Here is a 19,051-nt window from a genome sequence, read left to right on the forward strand (position 1 = left end):
TCTTAGCACAGCACAGAGCAAAAGCTGGAGTGCGTAGTTATGAAAGATGGAAGCACACGAAAAGTTTTGGTTTACAACGACAGTTTCAGTTCTTAATTATTACGTCATCGGAGTTGCGCGGGCCATAGAATGATCTAGAAATGACGCAATACAGAGAAGTTATTACGATTTTAGAATATAGAGGAAGAATTAATGTTTATAGTTATATTATAATTCTGATTCATACATTTTTATCTTACATATATATATATAAATAATATAAAATACAAATGCCAGTATTGTATTTAAAGAAATAAAATAATGAACAATCTGTATGAATGTACGTATGTGTCTTGCATTGGGAAAAAATAATGATACCTAGAGCTGTTCAGTTTTGAATAGCGTAGTCCTCCATCCGAACATGGGCACCTGGAAGCCCAAGTTATTTTGTTATTTTTTGAATTTCGAACTTGTTTTATAATCTATCTTTAACCACTTATCTCTTTCAAAGGTCTTCCTTTTGCGACATAGATGCACCTCACTGAGAATACATTAAACTAAACTACACACAAGAATCTTTGTTGCAAATAGGAGGTGATTTCTTAAAGGGGAAAAAGCATTCGCGGTTCAAGATTCCCCGTCCTTTGGTAGCTTTTACTGCTACCAAAGCCCCGGCCTCAAAAGGCTAATAAAGCTTAAACGGGAAAGAACTTTTTCGCGTAGACCTAACTAAGTGCAATCTTTATCAAGGGCTGCAGATAGATCTGAATCTTCTACAAACTTACGTGGAGCTAACAGCTTCATTCACAGCCAGACTAAACAAATCTCTAGATCAACTGTAAACCTCAGATTTTTAACTCTAAGCCACTATAAGGCTATTCGGCTTTCATACGTTGGTTTATGAAAGCTCTGATCTCAAAAACAAGCCAGCAGCTCTCCTATCATCAATAACATTTAATTTATGAAGCTTTTAAATTTGGACCATAATAACCTTTGGTAAGCTAGAAATCAAAAAAGAAACTAAGTAACCTAATAAATTCGTCCCCATGGCTTATATAATTGACAAATGTTCCAAACTTCGGGCCGAATAAAACCAAGAATATTCTGACAAACCTCTGAATACCAATGGTCTTGCTGAAAAGAAGGAAGACTTAACAGCGAATTAAATGAAGTAGTATTCGCGTAGAACAAGACTTCACACACTTTTAGAAAGAATAATTAAATTTTAATTTGGAATTATTTTTTACTAAATGCAATATCGTAGAGACGAACGAAACCGAGAAATCAAAAAATTAATTAAAAATATAATAAATATTAAATTTTGTACTTTTCGCGTGCAAACAAGAAAGTAATGGTCAAAATTTTATCGGGGCACACAAATATATTTAAAAATAAAAACTGTATAAAAATTGCTATAATAATGTATTGGACTTACTTGAATTCGCCGAGTCTATTTTTTACCATTTCGTGGTTTTTCTCCAGCTATATTTCTGTTGGAAATTCTACCGAGCTACCAGTGTTCAGAGAGCTTTACTGCTCGCTTGATGGTGGGCCTACCTAAGTTACTAAAGTAGGTGTTAAACTGCAACTTTTACATGTTTAAAATCCTTTTTCCACGGGTTTTATAATATAAGAACTGATTCTTTATAATATTTGTACTTCAATGATGAAACACTTTATCTTAATTTCATATTTAAAAGCAAGTTGTTTAAAATATTTCATTTATTCATTAGTGTTATTTAATATTATTTCTCATTTTTGATTTAGCATGGTATTTAAATAGAGAGCAATAAAAAAAAATTAGTTTGGAAAAAAAAGCTGAATTTTTACCACCAACTCTTCGAAATTTTCTTATGGACCGATAATTTTTTAGCACACGTTGAAATAAATTACACTAAAGAAATAAACGTGATTCTCGCATGAAGACCATGTTGTCCAAGTTTTTCTAATTTTAATTCTTAACACATGGACATATTAGACTGAATACAGAATTTAGACTCCTACATAAACATATTAGACTGAATTATAAACCAAATATAATTAATCAGGTAAACCAGAGAAAACGAATTAAGAATAAATTAAACGTAGTAAGCAAAAAGTATACGTTACATTCAGAATTCTAAAAATTCTTAACATAAACTTTGAATGCAAGTTCTGCCGGGAAAATGATATCAGACGATTGCAAACGTACTATCGCCCCCCCCAAACCACAGGAGGTTTATCAAACTGCTATATAAGCTGTGTAGATTCATACTACAAAATCGCTCGAAGTCCAGACAAAAAAAAAAAAAAAAAAAGGTGTGTCATCCATAAATAATTGCGAATTTAAATGGAACACCAAGCAATTTAAATATAACATAACCTAAATTTAAAATTTTATATATAACATAACCTGCGAAGGCATTTAGTGCCAAAAGAAACAATGTAAACACAAGATAAGACAAGTAATGAATTTAAGGTACTTTACCTGCCCGCAAATCTGGCAATCGTATCTCATTATGTTTTGGTGTCCATTTTTATTCTCGAAATTCTCTTTTTGAGTCTCGCGTTGTTTGGTCTCGCCATGCGCTTTTGAGTTACCATCCACTGAAAAAAAGATTCGATAGAATATTTTCAGCAATGTGGAATTCGGGTAAAGTGCAGAATCGCACACTTATTTGTATGGCGCTTTTTACAAGGGTAGGAAGAATTCGATTTTTGACAGTTTTCTTTTACTTAAGTGAAAATACGTCGATGTGTACATAGATAAAGGGAGTGCGCAGCGTCATTTTTGTGCATTTCTGGGATTTTTCTTAAAGTGAAAAATAGGTCGATGTGTACATGAATACCGAGTATGTGCAATTCTTAAATACGCGCCAAGCAGTGGGTGATTCCGCACTTTCCCCGTGAAGTTCTCCCAAGTAATCGAAAATATTCAAATATTCATGATATGAATCTATATATCACCAATGAAAGGATTACGTGGTGATGTAATGTATGGCTGCCGGCAATAGGCAAACAGTTTCCATGTGAAATAAACACTAAATGACATAAGCAACGTCGCTTCTAATTTTTTCATTGTCTTATTATTAATTATCGAGTGCTATTATATCATATTACATGTTCTTATACGATACCGCGAGGAGATAAACGGGAAAACTACCGAATTTAATTGCTGAACGTTTAGAATAAAGAATATTTCAGAATTATCAGAAAACTTAAGTTCAATTTTTCAGTCATTTCCTACATATCTTGGGTAAAATCCTGGGAGAGCCCACACCCTTGGCGACAAACTGAGAAAGTGCGCACTGGTTCGCGCGTTTCTCAAAATCGCCAACTTGAAAATAATAATACAAAAATTGGACAAACTCGATATCCATGTAAACATCGACCTGTTTTCATTTAAAAAAGATCAGAGAATTGCACAATCTTGGCACTGCACACTCCCTTTGTCTATGTACGATGCGCGCTATAACCAAAATTATTCGCGCCAAGGGTGTGGGCTCTGCTAGGATTCAACCCATATCTTGTATATTTAATGAAGAGAGAATATAGAAAGAATTAAGAAACCTTTCTTAAGAAAACTTCTAACAGACTGAACGCTGTGATTCGCATCTTGATATTCACAGAGTGTAAATACTTTAGCGGAGTTCTGTTTTACTTTAATTATAAGTACATTAATTCGGAAATATTAAAAAATTAATACAGATATTAGCGGCATTTCAGTTCACGAAAATGAGCAATCACTTAGAAGCACTACAAATCAAAATGTACAGTGCACTCTAACATATTTTTACATTTTACAGAAAAACACATATCCACCCTTTTTTAAACACAGAAACATTACTTCATTTTAATCGTTTGCTGTGAATGTAAATTTGCAATAAATAAATTTTATTGAATAAAATTTTTTTCTTCTAATTCATACAGTGGCTCCTAAAAGTGTCCGTACACTTACGAGTTTCAGCAAAATATTGCTTTGCTCATTAATAAAAATTAATATTTGAGAATGAGAAGTTTTTCATAATATCTATAAATTTCGCTTAGCAAAAATAGATTAGTTATTTTATGAACATATGAATTTTTTGGGGGGAAATCAATAATCAAAAAGTAACAGAAAATTTACCTCTTTGTACTCTTTAAGAGAATCTGCACATATTATGTAGTATTTCTGTTAACATTTTGTGGGTTACCTTGCAGCATTTATGGCATCTTTCAAACGTCTGGGTATAGAGCTGACCAGCTTTATTTTAATTTTATTAGTCCGCAGGGGCTATGTCCCTGAAGGACTATTGTTTGCGTTTTGCGATTTAGCCTTACCGTATTTGACGGCATATGAGACGCACTTTTTTTCCTAAATTTGGTCTCAAAAACGTTACCCGCGTCTTATACGTGAAGGACACAAGTTAACTTTCAATACTGAATGCTATTTTTAGCCCGGATAAAGGTCTAGACACACAACCTTTTCTACATCTGTCATAATTATTTTGCGATAATTATGATAAAAAATTGCAAAATGTCAAATACATGTATTTGATTGCGGCACACCTATATCCTACTCATGGCACACCGGTTGCGGAACACTGGTCTAGACACACATAACTTTTCCTACATCTGCCATAATTATTTTACGCATGCGTGAAATATCTGTCGCCAAAAAGCGCCAAAGCTCGAAGCTGATGTCGAAGTTCGAACAGGTTCGACGGTCACATTACGTCTATGGAGCCTTTCCTTCTTTACATAGACTTTCTTTGACTCAGCCGACACACGTATCGGTATCGGTGCTACTGTGTATAAACGCGTCGGTATCGGTGCTTAAAACTATTTGTTTAAAAAAAAAATACCCTGGAAAATATGACTACAGGAAACAGGAGATTAAGCTATACAATTCAGTATAAACTAGGGGTCAGAAAAGTGGGCGCAGCCCCGGCCCCCCTAGCCGATTTAAATCGGCCACATATAAACTAGGGGTGTAGAGGAGCAGTAAGGCATTTCGGTCCACCACCTACCGAAAAAATGATACGTACTTGGCGACTGCAGGAAGATCCACTGAAGACTGCTAAAAAACAAAAACATAACCTTCGATGCCCAGCTCCGCCTGAACTTGAAAATGCCGTAAAAATGTGGGTGATAGATAAGAGGAAATCTGGGATAAGTGTTGCAACCAAAATGATAATCAATGAGGCCAAAGGATTTGCAGAAAAACGTGGGAATCAGAATTTTTCAGGGTCTGAGGGCTGGTGCTACAGGTTCATGAAAAGGCAAGTCTTATCAATGCGCACAAGAACAACTATTGCACAGAAAATGCCAGCAGATTATGAAGAAAAAATACTAGCATTTCATAGGTTTGTTATAAATGCACGGAAGAAAACTTCTTTTAAACTCAGTCAAATAGGAAATATGGATGAAAGAGAAAGAAACCACATTTTAAGTTATTGTGGTGCCGCGCTGTAGGGCGGACTATTGAAACTTTTTTTCCTTGTGTGTGGCCTTCTAAATAAGGGTGCGTCTTATATGCCGTCAAATACGGCATTTCACTATAAATGTCCGTTTCCCTTTTCAAACTGTTGCCACCCATTGTTAGAGTTCTACATTATATTTAAAGAAATTAAATAATGAAAAATTCTGCATGAATGTATGAATATTTCTTTCACTGTGATAAAACGACGGTACATAGAGCCATCGAATTTTGAATGACGTAATCCTAGTGCGAAGGCCAAATTTGAAATTTGTTTTATTATCGATTTCATATTTTGTAAAACTTTAACGAATTTTCCATTAACAAACTCAAGAATTTCAAAGCGAGCAGTGGCAACGTTGTACAGAAAAAACATTTTTATCTCCAGCGCGCGAGACTCTGTATAGGAAATTCTAAAGATATGCTCAATTGAAAGCTGTTTTGCAATATTGCTCTTGAACTGAGTTTTATGGTTTAAGTGCGAAGAACGTGATATTTAATAAAATAAAGATAACAGACAAAATATTAAAAAAACGCCCCTTTGGATGTAATTTCAAATCTGAAACTTTTCATATTAAAAATTTTTTTTCTATATATTTTTTGCAATATCTGCATCGCAAGTTACTGAGGTGGTATTTTCAGAACTTGTGGACAATATTAGACACACCAAAGGCAAACGTTGACGGCCATGCGCTTAGGATCGCTACCCTGGTAAAAAGAAGTTGTTTCCAATACCCAAAATTTTGATTGGGTAATTTTAAATTATCTTCTAATATATTTTAAATAAAGAGCATGGTTCATTGTGCCATCAATAAATACCAAACTATCTAATCCTGATGCTGACATGCACCCACACTCCCACCGCCATGCTTTACAGTTCCAACTAAGTTCTTGGGATTAAGTTCCTCATTTTTTCTTCTCCATACTGTTATATGCCTATTGGAAACAAAAAATGTTAAATTTGCTTTCATCTGCAAATGAGACACGGTTCCAATACGTTTCGGGCTTATTTACCATTGATTTTGCGAAAGAATATAACCTTTCCATTTTTTGCACTTACAGAAAAATTTTCATCGAGTGAAGCCTCCATATAAATGAGCTCATCTAAGTATTCGTTGAACAGTTTCAGGTGAAACTGAAGTAGAAAGTTTTTCAATAAATTCTGTAGAAATCTCTACAGCACTCAAACGTGCGTTCTTCACAAATTTTCTAACTACAAATCTCTGATCACGTTAACTTTGCCGGACGACCTCTTCTTACTTTATTTTCGATCCGATTTTTTAAAGCGTTTTATCATATACTGCGTCGTAGAATGGGATAAATGTACTAATTAAGCGATATCCCGGATCGATTTTCCACCCCTTATGATGAAAAATGATCCATTTTCGTATGATATTTGTTGTTTCCTTACGACTACGACACATTTTTAAATATTAAATAAAATATGAGGAAGTAAGCAAGCAAAGAATAAAGACAAGCGAGTTTTTAAACGTCATCAAACTGCAGAAATTAAAAATAAATAAATTTAAAAAAAATCTGAAGGTCTCCGATTTTAAATTACGTCGGAAAGGGCGTTTTTTTAACGTTTTGTGCGTTACCTTTATTTATTAAACATCATGTTCTTCGCACTTAAATCATAAAATTCAATTCAACGACAATATCGCAAAATAATTTTACAATGAGCATATCTTTAGATTTTCCGATATACAGTTCCGCGCTGGAGATAAAAAGGTTTCTTTTCCTCCATAGAGTGTCGCCATTGCTGTATTTTAAATCGTTGAGTTTGTTAATGAAAAATTCGTTAAAGTTTTACAAAACAGAAATTCCAAATTTCAAATTTGGGCTTTCAGATGCCCATATTCGGTGGAGGATTACGCTATTCAAAATTAGATGACTCTAGGTACCGCTGTTTTCTCACAATGCAAGAAACATACGTACATTTATGCAGATTCTTCATTATCTAATTCAGGGATGTCAAACTCATAGGTACACTTGGGTCAAACAAACAAGGTTTAACTTTAGGCGGGCCGCAAAAATAATAAAGCAAAGTGGATGCACCAATATATCATAAGTGTGATTGGAAAACTGAGACCATGAGTTCGGCCACATTCGGCTATCGGTGGATGCGTACAAGTTCTGAGTGCACGTGTCCCCCAAAAGCCGAAGGTAGCTGAACGCAAGCTACTCACACGCATTTGTAATTTAAGTAGTGTGTGTGTGTGTGTCAGCTCGCTGTGAGTAATCTAACAACACTGAATAAATTATCGTTAATTACTTAGCAGTAAACATTTCACTTTTTTCTTTGTCGATATGTTATTTTATTATTATATATTATTATTTGCCGATATATTGGGCGGGCCGCAAAAATATTTGTTGTGGGCCGCATGCGGTCCTCGGGCCGCGAGTTTGACATCCTTGATCTAATTTCTTTAAATATAACGTAGGGCGACAATATTTGGTGGCAACAATTTGAGAAGTGAACTGACATTTATAGTGAACTAATTCAAAATGCCAAAACGAAATGAATAGCCCTTTGCAGGGTAAAAATGTTGCAGACGATAATTTTTATTTATGAAATTTTACGAAAATATTTCGGTGTACGATAACTTTTGTTGCATGTTTCATTTGCGCCTTCTTATATTTTTCAGTTTTAGAAAATTTAGTTAGATTTAAACTGATGATCTAATATACAGAAAAATCCCCATTTTTAACGAGCATTTTAAGCTAAACATACGGTTCTGAAGAATAATGTTCAACTTAATATAATATGTGATATGACGAAAATGCGATCAGCCTATTTTTCAACTCGTACTTTACATCTGGATTTATTATAAAATGAAGACTAAGAAAACGCATAATTCAAGGAAACTAACATTTTATACTTTTAGTTTTGCACATTTAAATATTCTGGCACTTTTTTAGGAAACTACACATATTCGATTACATTTGGATATCAAACATTTTACTTTGCATTAAAACATCATATGATATGATGAGGCACACCAAGATGGAAAGCCAGTTATCAACAGTTCCTACCAACCAATACTCAAGTAAACTAAGTGGTAACTGCCGAATTTGGTTCCAAGAGATACTGGTGAATGTCTTTCACAAATCACCACTTCAAAGAATAACTTTATTTGCTAATAATGGTCCCTCTGAACAGGTGTCAAAATGTCACACAGCTGCAAAATCTTCTAATGGATCCAAGCTTTGATTGGACAAATGCAGAGCCAAGCTTTCTTTCCCAAGGAATCCAGATTTTGCCCATCCAAGACGGCTAATCCATGACTTCTGGAGAGAATGTGACACTCAATAAAATACAGTGAAACACAATCTAAAAAAGAACTGATTGTGCTGAAAGTAGCATGTTTATTTCAGCGTATACGGATGTACTGACTTCTACGTCATTCAGACTGGATTTCCTGATGGTTCAAATGCAAGATTAAGATCTTAAGAAATGCAAGAATCAGATTTTAATAAGAAATTTTTAAAAATCTCGGTAATGCTTTGTATCGCTGCCACTGGTGATTCCACCCTTCGTGTACATTAAAATTGCCAGTTCGTGAACTTGAACAGTCAGGAAACCTGACAAAAATCTAACATAACCTGATCGATCATGTAATCAAAAAAGTGTCTCACATAAGATATCTTCAACCTTTGTTAAAGGTGTGAGAAAATTACTTGTATACTGAATTCCTATGTACAAATGGATCACGAATATAAATATTTTCGCTCTAGTGTAGAATTGAGTGCCCCTTCGCATCGCAACAATTTTTAAAAAATTTTGGCGACGAAACCTCACTTCTGCTTACCATGATAGTTTTAACTTTGTTTTAGCTTCCTGATTTTATTTAAATGAAAATAGGGCTCTAGTGTAGAATTGGGTGCCTCTTCAATTAGCGACAATTTTTTTTTTTTTTTTAAATTTTGGCGATGAAACCTCACTTCTGGTTACCATGATAGTTTTAACTCTGTTTTAGCTTCCCGGTTTTATTTAAATGAAAATAGATTGATGTGTACATGGACAAATTTAAGGCACTGTGCAATGCCTAATTTGTGCAATTCTAGGATTTTTTTTTAAGTGAAAACAGATCAATGTGTACAGAGTCTGTGCAATTCTTTGACCTCTTATTTTGGTTTTGTGTAGCGACCATAAAGAAATTGTACCTTCCTGGTGCCGATCTTGTCATCAAAAAAAGAATCGCCAAAAAACAAGGGGCACCCAATTGTAAACTTTTACCAGTTGAAAAATATGTGGGTTTTCATTCGCAGAGAACCCGTTGGCGCCGTTGCATTTTTACTCGCCAAGCTCGCAGTTCATCGACGATGATCCGGGCCGTAAACGTGATTTTTAGTGCATGTAAATTCAAGTTAGCAAACAAAACAATATATTAAGCAATTATAAAAATTCACAGATAATAAGCATGTAGATGTAAAACTAACCGGTTAAACGTGATATACGAAAATTAATTTGTATTAAATTCAAGTTAACACAGAAAACAATATATAAGCATTTATAACGGATATAAAAAATATAAATTAGTATTAATGTACTGAAATTACTCGGTTAAACGTGATAAACGAAAGCAATTTGTCTTAAATTCCAGTTAACACAAAAAACAATATATTCCTTGGTTTGCTAATTTTGATGACCATGGTTATGCGTCAAACTATTCTGTCATCTTTGATAATAAATCATTTTTTATTTCAGTTTAATCATGATATATAAGTGAATACATACGAAGGAAGCCTTTTGAAGCGTTCTTCTTCATCAACCGCTTCCATATCCATTCAAGTCTCGGAACTTTTAAAAACAAAAGCACACGGTAAACTACGCAATTGTTTTTCGGCGCTACCACAACCAGCAAATCAGCTTTACGTTGCAACGCAGTGTTGCCAAATCGCGCAATTTTCGACGAAACTATGCTGCCAAAATTCATGTGCTTGCGTTTTGGGGAAATTTTCGCTGCTCTTTTTTCTTAAACGCACATATGTTAAAATAACTTTTCTATTAAAATAAATTTATAATATTTGCCCCCCAGATGATATAGTGTTTAAAGTTTAAAATGAGGAAACACTCATTATGAATGAATAAGAAGTTTGACTCGAAGAAAATTGACTCGCGTATTTAATCTCGAAATTTGCAGTTTTTGATGTCGTTTCAAAACGCCTTGAGGTTAGAAGATATATTAGATTTATATATAGCACTATTCTAACATAGTTATGTTGACTCAAAATTATATATATTAGATTTATATATAGCACTGTTCTAACATAGTTATGTTGACTCAAAACCGTTACCACGATTTATTTTTGCTATCTTTGGTCGTAGACATATACTTCCAGTTGCAGAGTGTTTAAAGTTTAAAATGAGGAAATACTCATTATGAAAGAATAAGAAGTTTGACTCGAAGAAAATTGACTCGCATATTTAATCTCAAAATTTGCAGTTTTTGATGTCGTTTCAAAACGCCTTGAGGTTAGATTAATTTAATTAGAATAATTGGAGGAAATAAGTATAAATGAGCGGCAGCAAAAATGTATATAATTTAATACGCCATACAAGGAAATCATGTGGTTTCCATATCAGATAATTTTAGATTAAGTTATACAGATATAGCTTCTATTGCTAATATGTGGATTATCATGAACTTCTTGTTTCGTCATATTTAAAACTAATAAACTTTAGTTTATATTACACTTGTTTATGAATGCTTTAATTTATATTACACTTGTTTATGAATGCTTTAATTTATATTACACTTGTTTCCGAAAAACAAGGATAATTCATCATTTTTCTTACGAAATTCAATGGATATTTTTTAACTTAAATAATCTAACCAAAGATTTATTTTTAGCATTGGATTCTAATCTCACCTTTTCGTCCGTATAATTTTTGTGTACGTATCAATTTTCAAATAAAAAGATGCTGGCACCAAATTCTATCGCCACGTATTATTTTTGAAGAAATAATATAACGAACATAAATATTCGGAAACTAAGTACCGTTTCATTCTAGCGCCGTCGCAGCGCTCTGGTAGGCGTCTCGCGCATGCGCACGAGTCTTTCTTGTTCACTGACTTTCAATTGTCGCCATTTTGGTTGCTCTTTGTTGTGTTTTCAGTTTGCTGTGCACATTCAAAATGTTTAAGACAATTAGTTCTCCCGCTCACTGTGAGATTCGTGACGTGATTAAATTTTTGAACGGGAGGAATGTTAAACCGGCCGAAATTTATCGTCAAGTGACAGAAGTTTACGGTGAATGCGTGATAAGTGATGAAATGGGGAGAAAGTGGGTAAGAATGTTTAATGCAGGTCGAACAAATGTCCACGCCGAGGCTCGGAGTGGTCGGCCTTCTGTTGTCACCGATGATTTGGTAAGGAAAGTTGATGAAGCAATTCATGAGAACAGACGCTTCACAATGACAACTCTTTCAGAGGCATTTCCACAAATTTCACGTACTGTTTTGTTCGAAATTGTGTCTGACCGCTTGAATTATCGCAAACTGTGTTTCCGATGGGTTCCAAAAATGCTGACTGATGTTCACAAAACAAAGCGACTTGGTAGTGCTCTGACATTTCTCACGCGGTACAGTGATGAGGGAGAAAACTTTTTAAACCAAATTGTGATAGGTGATGAAACTTGGGTGTGTCATTTCATACCAGAATCGAAACAACAATCGATGGAGTGGAGACACACTCATTCTCCGAAAAAACAAAAGTTCAAAGTGATAATGTCATCACAAAAAATCATGTGCACTGTCTTCTGGGATAGGAAAGGCGTTTTGCTTACTGAATTTCTTCCCAGAGGTGAAACCATTAATGCGGCACGATATCGTGAGACTTAGGCGTGCCATTCAAAATAAACGAAGAGGAATGTTCAGTAAAGGAATAGTGTTGCTCCATGACAATGTTAATGAATTAACGATTGAGTGACCCATACTGCTGGTGTCACTCAATCGTTAATTCGACAGTTTCATTGGGAGCAGTTCGATCACCCGCCGTACAGCCCGGACTTGGCGCCGTCCGACTATCACTTGTTCCTGCACCTGAAGCACGAGCTTGGTGGCAAACGCTTTGGATCTGACGATGACACGAAAAATGCTGTGGAGTCGTGGTTAGTTTCTTTGACGTGGTTCTTTAGTCGTGGAAGTTTCTTTGACGATGGTATACAAAAACTGGTCACCCGCTGTGACAAGTGTTTGATCATTGTCGGAAACTATGTTGAAAAATAGTTTAAGACATGTATTTTCATGAAAAATAAAATTGGATTCGAAAAAATTGTTTTACTTTTTTTTTTTTTTTTTTTCAAAACGGTACTTAGTTTCCGAATACGCCTCGTATATATGGCGTATACAAGTCGTATACAACTTGACACTATAATCGAGAATTCTAAAACTTCTCTATTTTTAAACAACTTACTGTTGAGTTCATTTTACTATTGAGTTTTATGCGGCTTAAGTGCAAAGAAAATAATTCTGAATGAATAAAGTTTAGAAAAAAAGAAAAAAATGTGTTAGTGCGAGTGAATCCAAAAGTAGATTGCTAAACTATCAGCCCAGCGAGAGCATAAAAACCTTATTATTATGCAGCATTACTGACACTCTAGTTGAGAACAATGTATTTATAACTTCACCAATTTAAGGTTCTGTATTTTGACAAATCAACCATCATACGTTTATCATTAAATATTTTCACCAAGTATCTACAATGCAAAGTACTTGGGTACTTTGCATTGTACTTGGGATTTGATAATCACAAACAAACTAAAATAATGATTTTGAAATAAAAGGTAATGAATTTATGATAACGGTTTGGGTTATGTTATTACGGCAAAGCCTCGAGGGAAGGGATGCCTTCGTGGAGGACGTTCTACTGGAAACAGACTCATATACACGTTATGCTTGGGGAAAAGCATGAAAACACTCATGCAGCCAGCCCGTTCGCGGGACTCGGACCAAAATATCAGTGTTCAGCGACTTTTACCGCTCGGCCTCTAAAGCTCGGTCTTTCATGATAACAAAGCCCAAATTATTAATAACGGAATTCTAACCAATATCTATTTCGTGATGCTTCATGCAGGATTCATTCATACTGTTGGAGTTAACTATAGGCGAGTGGATTTTGAGTGATTAATGACAACACTTGATGAAGAATCAAAACATAATTTATTTAGCCAGTATTACTCGTTTACAGTCGTCGAAAAACGAGGACAACACGTTGAAACGATCAGCTACACATAATACGTAGGTAAGTTGAAAAATAAGTTTCCCCTGTCGACTGTGGGCAGAGTTGTGTATGAAAGTCAAAAAATAGAATGAGACATTAACGATATGACATACCTTTATTTTATTATTCTCGTACGAGTACGTTGAGACGTTTGTCATATCGCTTGATAAGCTTCAAAAAGTCCTCCAAGAAAAATTCACGCTTTGCATATGGAAGAAGCGTTGAACGATTTGCATATGGAACGCTTTGCATATGGAAGAAGCGTTGAAAAAGCGGCCTGGCCTTCTGCTGTTGGATGACAATGCCAGACCACATTCGGCGACGGCAACGCAAAACCATATTGCAACTCTTGATTGGGAGCGCCTACACCATCCGCCATACAGTCCTGATCTCGCACCAAGCGACTTCCATCTGTTTCCGGCTTTGAAGAAAAATCTCGGGGGAAGGCGCTTTGGAAGCAATACTGAAGTGAAACAAGCCGTTCAACGCTTCTTCCATATGCAAAACCCTGATTTTTTCCTGGAAGGCTTTTTGAAGCTTATCAAGCGATATGACAAATGTCTCAATGTACTTGGTACCTATGTGGAAAAATAAAGGTATGTCATATCTTTAATGTCTCATTCTATTTTTTGACTTTCATACACAACTCTGACCACAGTCGACAGGGGAAACTTATTTTTCAACTTACCTTCGTATATGGGTGAAGACGGCTTCACGGCAAAACACCAAAGTACAGCTCCCGACTCGGTAGATCACTGTTGGAGCTCGACGCTCTCAAGATAAAACTCGACGATACACTACTACTCCGCGTTCAAGCAGATTTTATATAGCTTTCACCTGAATTCGAGAACATTGTAGGCTCTAGGGTAAACCGGTAAGAATTCGTTCTAGAATGTTCTCGCTCTGTCTATAGCATATCGCCAATTCTGTCATCTGCCAGCCCTGCCTTTTTTTAACAATTTTCTGGAAAACCTAAACCCGCTTTGTGGGTAGCTGTCTTACAGCAGCTGGGCATTTAGTAACAATACATAACATTATTATGAATAACCAATCCTCATTATCCTTCCCAAAATCATTCTGCACTTCATAACTTTAAATATACAATAAATGGACGGAGAAATGAATTTATTTTACAACATCCGGTTAAAAGAATAAAAATTAAACTGAGCTAGGATATAAATTTAAATTTGTTTAAAAAAGCAATTAAAAGAACAAAAATTTAACGGAATTTTTTACAAAGAAATATTACCATCTTTATCACCTCGAATTAAAAAATCTCAGTATTAAGCATATGAGGAAGAAAGGACGCAATGAAGCGCACGTACTTTAGAAAGATATGCAAATAAATCTCCTAGAGTGGTGTTTCCCAGAATTAAACTGCTTTTCAAGCAAAAATACCCGAAACCCGGTAACCTTGAAACCTTGCTTGTATTTTGATTCTTCATCAATCACTCCAAATCCAAACCGTGTCTAGCGTTAAGAAGGAACATCCATGGACCAGTTTCTCTCCAAATTTTTCATTTTCTGTCATAGTAACAATCTCCGAGCGAACATTGCCATTAAGCTACAAACTCGTCCACGCACTTATTCAGTTACGGTTAGGGCCATGGCGAATTCTTTACTACCACCCGAATACGCTACGCCTTTTTATTACTGTATTTAATACTCCTTCACCTATTACGGAGACAGTATTTTGCAGTAAAGTTGAGAATGACTCCTACAGGAAAAGACGTAGAAGTTTGGCTACGTGATATATAAAAGGAAAATTTTCTTCCGTTGCCAATGATGGGTTACAAAAAACTTGAAAAAATAACAGACTTTTTTCGAAGATTTGGAAAATGTTCACGAAGCGAGAAACGCGGTCAGAAGACTGTAATAAAAAAATCTGATGTGTACACCACATGACTTCCTTATACGGAATATTACATTATACGCATTTTTTCTTGCATTTCATTTAAACTTATTGGATTGAATTAAATCTACTTCGCCGACAGCGCATAAACCACAATAGAATAAAGGCATTCTTTAAAATTCAAGATATTTGTTTACCATACCATAGCGATACACTGGCGCTAGATTCACTTAACAGTATTATATTTCGTTCATATTATAATTCAGAATGCACAAAATTTATATCATTTAAAGAATTATCTAATCGTTGCCACATGTTCTATTCAAATACTATAATAAAACTAGAACAATGTATAAAAGAAATTAAGCAAACAAAACAAAAAAGAAAGTTTTCACAGACGATTGAGTATTTTTCATTCAATTAATTCAGTTCTTACTTCGCGACAAGGCAAAAATACATAAAAACTCAAAATATCTGTATTAAAAATTACGAAGTAAACCTTAAACACTTATTTCCTCGAAAAAATTCCAGAAAGGACTAAGCATGATTTAATTGGCAATAATAAATGAAGGCGTTTTCTTTTTTGTTGCGAAGCTAAGTTTCTCTAGATTGGCAACAAATCCACTAGTCTGCTGTTTTAAATGTAAACAATCAATGGCCGCCATAAAAAAAAGTCTTAGCGGCACTTAAACAATTTTAAAATTGTTGATAATTCTAAAACTATTGCATACAGATTTACTAAACGCATAAAAACCTTAACCGGAAGATAAAAACAACATAATTCAATCATTTTTAAAGCAAAAAACGTACAATTTACAAACATATACAGTAAAGAAACTGAGATCACTGAGCTGGGTATCAGAGTGGATGTATATATAAATATATTTATATACGTTTCTGGGGTCGATTGAAACCAAAATACGAGGTGCACATCTACATGTTATTGCAGTCCTATATACAAAATTTCAACGTTCTGAAGCTACTCGTTTTTGAGTTATGCGAGATACGTACATACGTTCGTACAGACGCCACGAAAAATTCTCTTCAGAATTCATTTTAAAGCAGTTTTTTAATTTTTTTGGAGGAAAAGAGTCTTTTATTCTGTCCTTACGTACAAATATCATGCAAAAACATCGTTAAATTGCATTCGATAGCTGTCAAAATGGATATTTTCTTTGAAATATGCTGCCTGAAAGTTTTCGCGATTACAATACTTCCTTTGGTACAATTCGGTTTCGGAGACCGTAAAAAATTGCAGCGAAAATGCATGCGCAAAAGCGCCAAATCTAGCAAACTCGCCCATTAAACAGCACGCCAAATCTCGCGAACGCGCTGATTTCAAATTGCGTAAGTTTTAGATAGTTCTATATTTGTAAGTCGCCATTGAAATACTAGTTTAATTTTTTAATTCTCTTTATGATAAAGCTATGGATTTTACAATTTGGGAATTGCCGAGTGAAGAAAAGTCTACAATAGAATTTTTTCAAAAAAAAAAAAAAAAAAAAAAAAAAAAAGGCATCATTCATGATAGAAAATTATGTTTGAACAATCATGAGATGAAATTATGCTCTATCGATAACTCGGAAGCAAAATGGCGGTGCAGGAAAGAAACCTGTAATGAGTATGTTTCCATTCAGTTATTTTAGCCTTTTTTATATAAATAATAATAATAATAAATTGTATGATGTGAAATTAACCTTTTTATCTAAATTAAAATAATAATCTGAAACAGTTATTTACTCTTATGCTTCCATTCAGTCATGTTTAGCCTTTTTTATATAAATTATAATAATAAAATAGTACTATATGAAAGTAACTTTTCATCTAAATTAAAACATCAATCTTAAATAGTTATTCGCTATTATACTTCCTTTCTTGCGTTAGGGTTGCCGCAATTATTTTTGGCAGCATTGGCATCAACAATAGTTTGGCGATATTTTACGGCCCTCGAAACCGAATAATACCCTTCCTTTTTACTTCGTACAAGGAAGTACGAAGTACATTTTTTCTTTTTAATGAAAGCGTGACTTGTCGTCGTCGTCATGGCACGTACTAAGCAGACTCCTCGTAATGAAGCGGTTCCACCTGATAAAGGCACGGATCCGGTCTCGGACAGCTCGAATACGGCGGCCACTCATATGGACCAGGGTACTGATCACGCTCTCACGGAACATGAAATCGCTACTCTACGAACGGAAATCGCCGACCTAGAAATTGCTATTTCAAGCCTCAACGGAATAATTCAGGAATTATCGGCCAAAAGACCAGTTACGGACAGAGACTATCATTCGGATATCATGGAAAAGGAGATAGAAGCGAAGAAGATTCTACTGGATAAGCTGAGGGGTAAGTTAAATATTGTTCTTACTCATGCAAGCATTACACAGCCAATAGCACAACATAAACGCAAACCACGTGATAACTCAGACAGCGAAGACGATTCGGATGGATTTCAAAAACCAACTAAAACCGCAGAGGTTCCTAAAGATATTCCACCCAACACTATTCCCACCCAAAACAGCTTCATAGCACTCTCGCAACCTAACACTCACTCCACTCAACCTACACAACAAATTAACAGCACACAATCACCAGATGCAAGACTCCCAAACTACCGTACACCTACACCGATTATGGTTAAGCCGACAGATGGCGCCACACACAACCAATACATCAAAAAACTCACAACACTTACACAAGCTACTTTCTATGGCAAAATCAGCGGCGAATACTTAAAATTACTACCCTCAACAACAGACGACCACAGACAACTCACCCCAGACCTACAAAAACATAACATCGAACACTATGTCATTACACCTAAACATAAACGTCCAGTTAAAGTAGTCATTAGAGGCCTACCCATCACCACAGACACACATGAAATATCCACTGAACTTACAAACCTAGGATACACAGTACATAAAGTAGTTCAGCTCACAAGATTTAAAACTAAACAACCCATGACACTATTTCAGATACAACTTATGCAAACACCCAACATTGACAAAATCTACAGTGAAACACACCTAGGTATGTTCATCATTACAGTTGAAAAATACATAAACAAAAACATTACACCACAATGCCACAACTGTCAACGCTTTAACCACTCATTAGAGAATTGCTTCTTTCTACCTAGGTGTGTTAAATGCGCACAACAACATAAAACCACAGACTGCCCTACACAAGGAAAAATTGACAATCCCATCTGTGCTAACTGCCACAAAAATCACCCAGCTTCTTATCGCGGCTGCGAGAAATTACTTAGAAACAGAAACACCAACAGCTCACCAAATTACACTTTCACCCCAAAAAACACCACTTCACACGCACCTACATATACACAAGGCAGAACCTACGCACAAGTTACATCAAACAACACACAAGGCACTAGAAACCAGAATACCAACACTACACCTAACACCAACACTTTCACAGACATATTTTCCACGTTAAAAGAACTAAACAACATTTTCGGAAACAGCAACATCTTTAAATTCTTCTCCATTCTTAAAAATAATATAGACCAACTTAAATCAGCTGATACACCC

General features: G+C 35.1%; 1 protein-coding gene across 1 annotated transcript in view; it reads right to left on the reverse strand.

Annotated features, from left to right (window-relative positions):
- The window catches only part of LOC146995600 (uncharacterized), a 196,232-nt gene that overhangs the window by 56,839 nt on the left and 120,342 nt on the right, over positions 1-19,051 (reverse strand). The window contains exon 8 of the mRNA XM_085824485.1: positions 2,447-2,565. The gene's annotated coding sequence lies outside the window, so the exon portion shown is untranslated. The remainder of the gene's footprint in view (positions 1-2,446; positions 2,566-19,051) is intronic.

The sequence above is a fragment of the Stegodyphus dumicola genome, chromosome 9, assembly GCF_044657685.1.
Source record: "Stegodyphus dumicola isolate Sdum_Otavi_A_Nest chromosome 9, ASM4465768v1".
In the NCBI taxonomy this organism is placed as follows: domain Eukaryota; kingdom Metazoa; phylum Arthropoda; class Arachnida; order Araneae; family Eresidae; genus Stegodyphus; species Stegodyphus dumicola.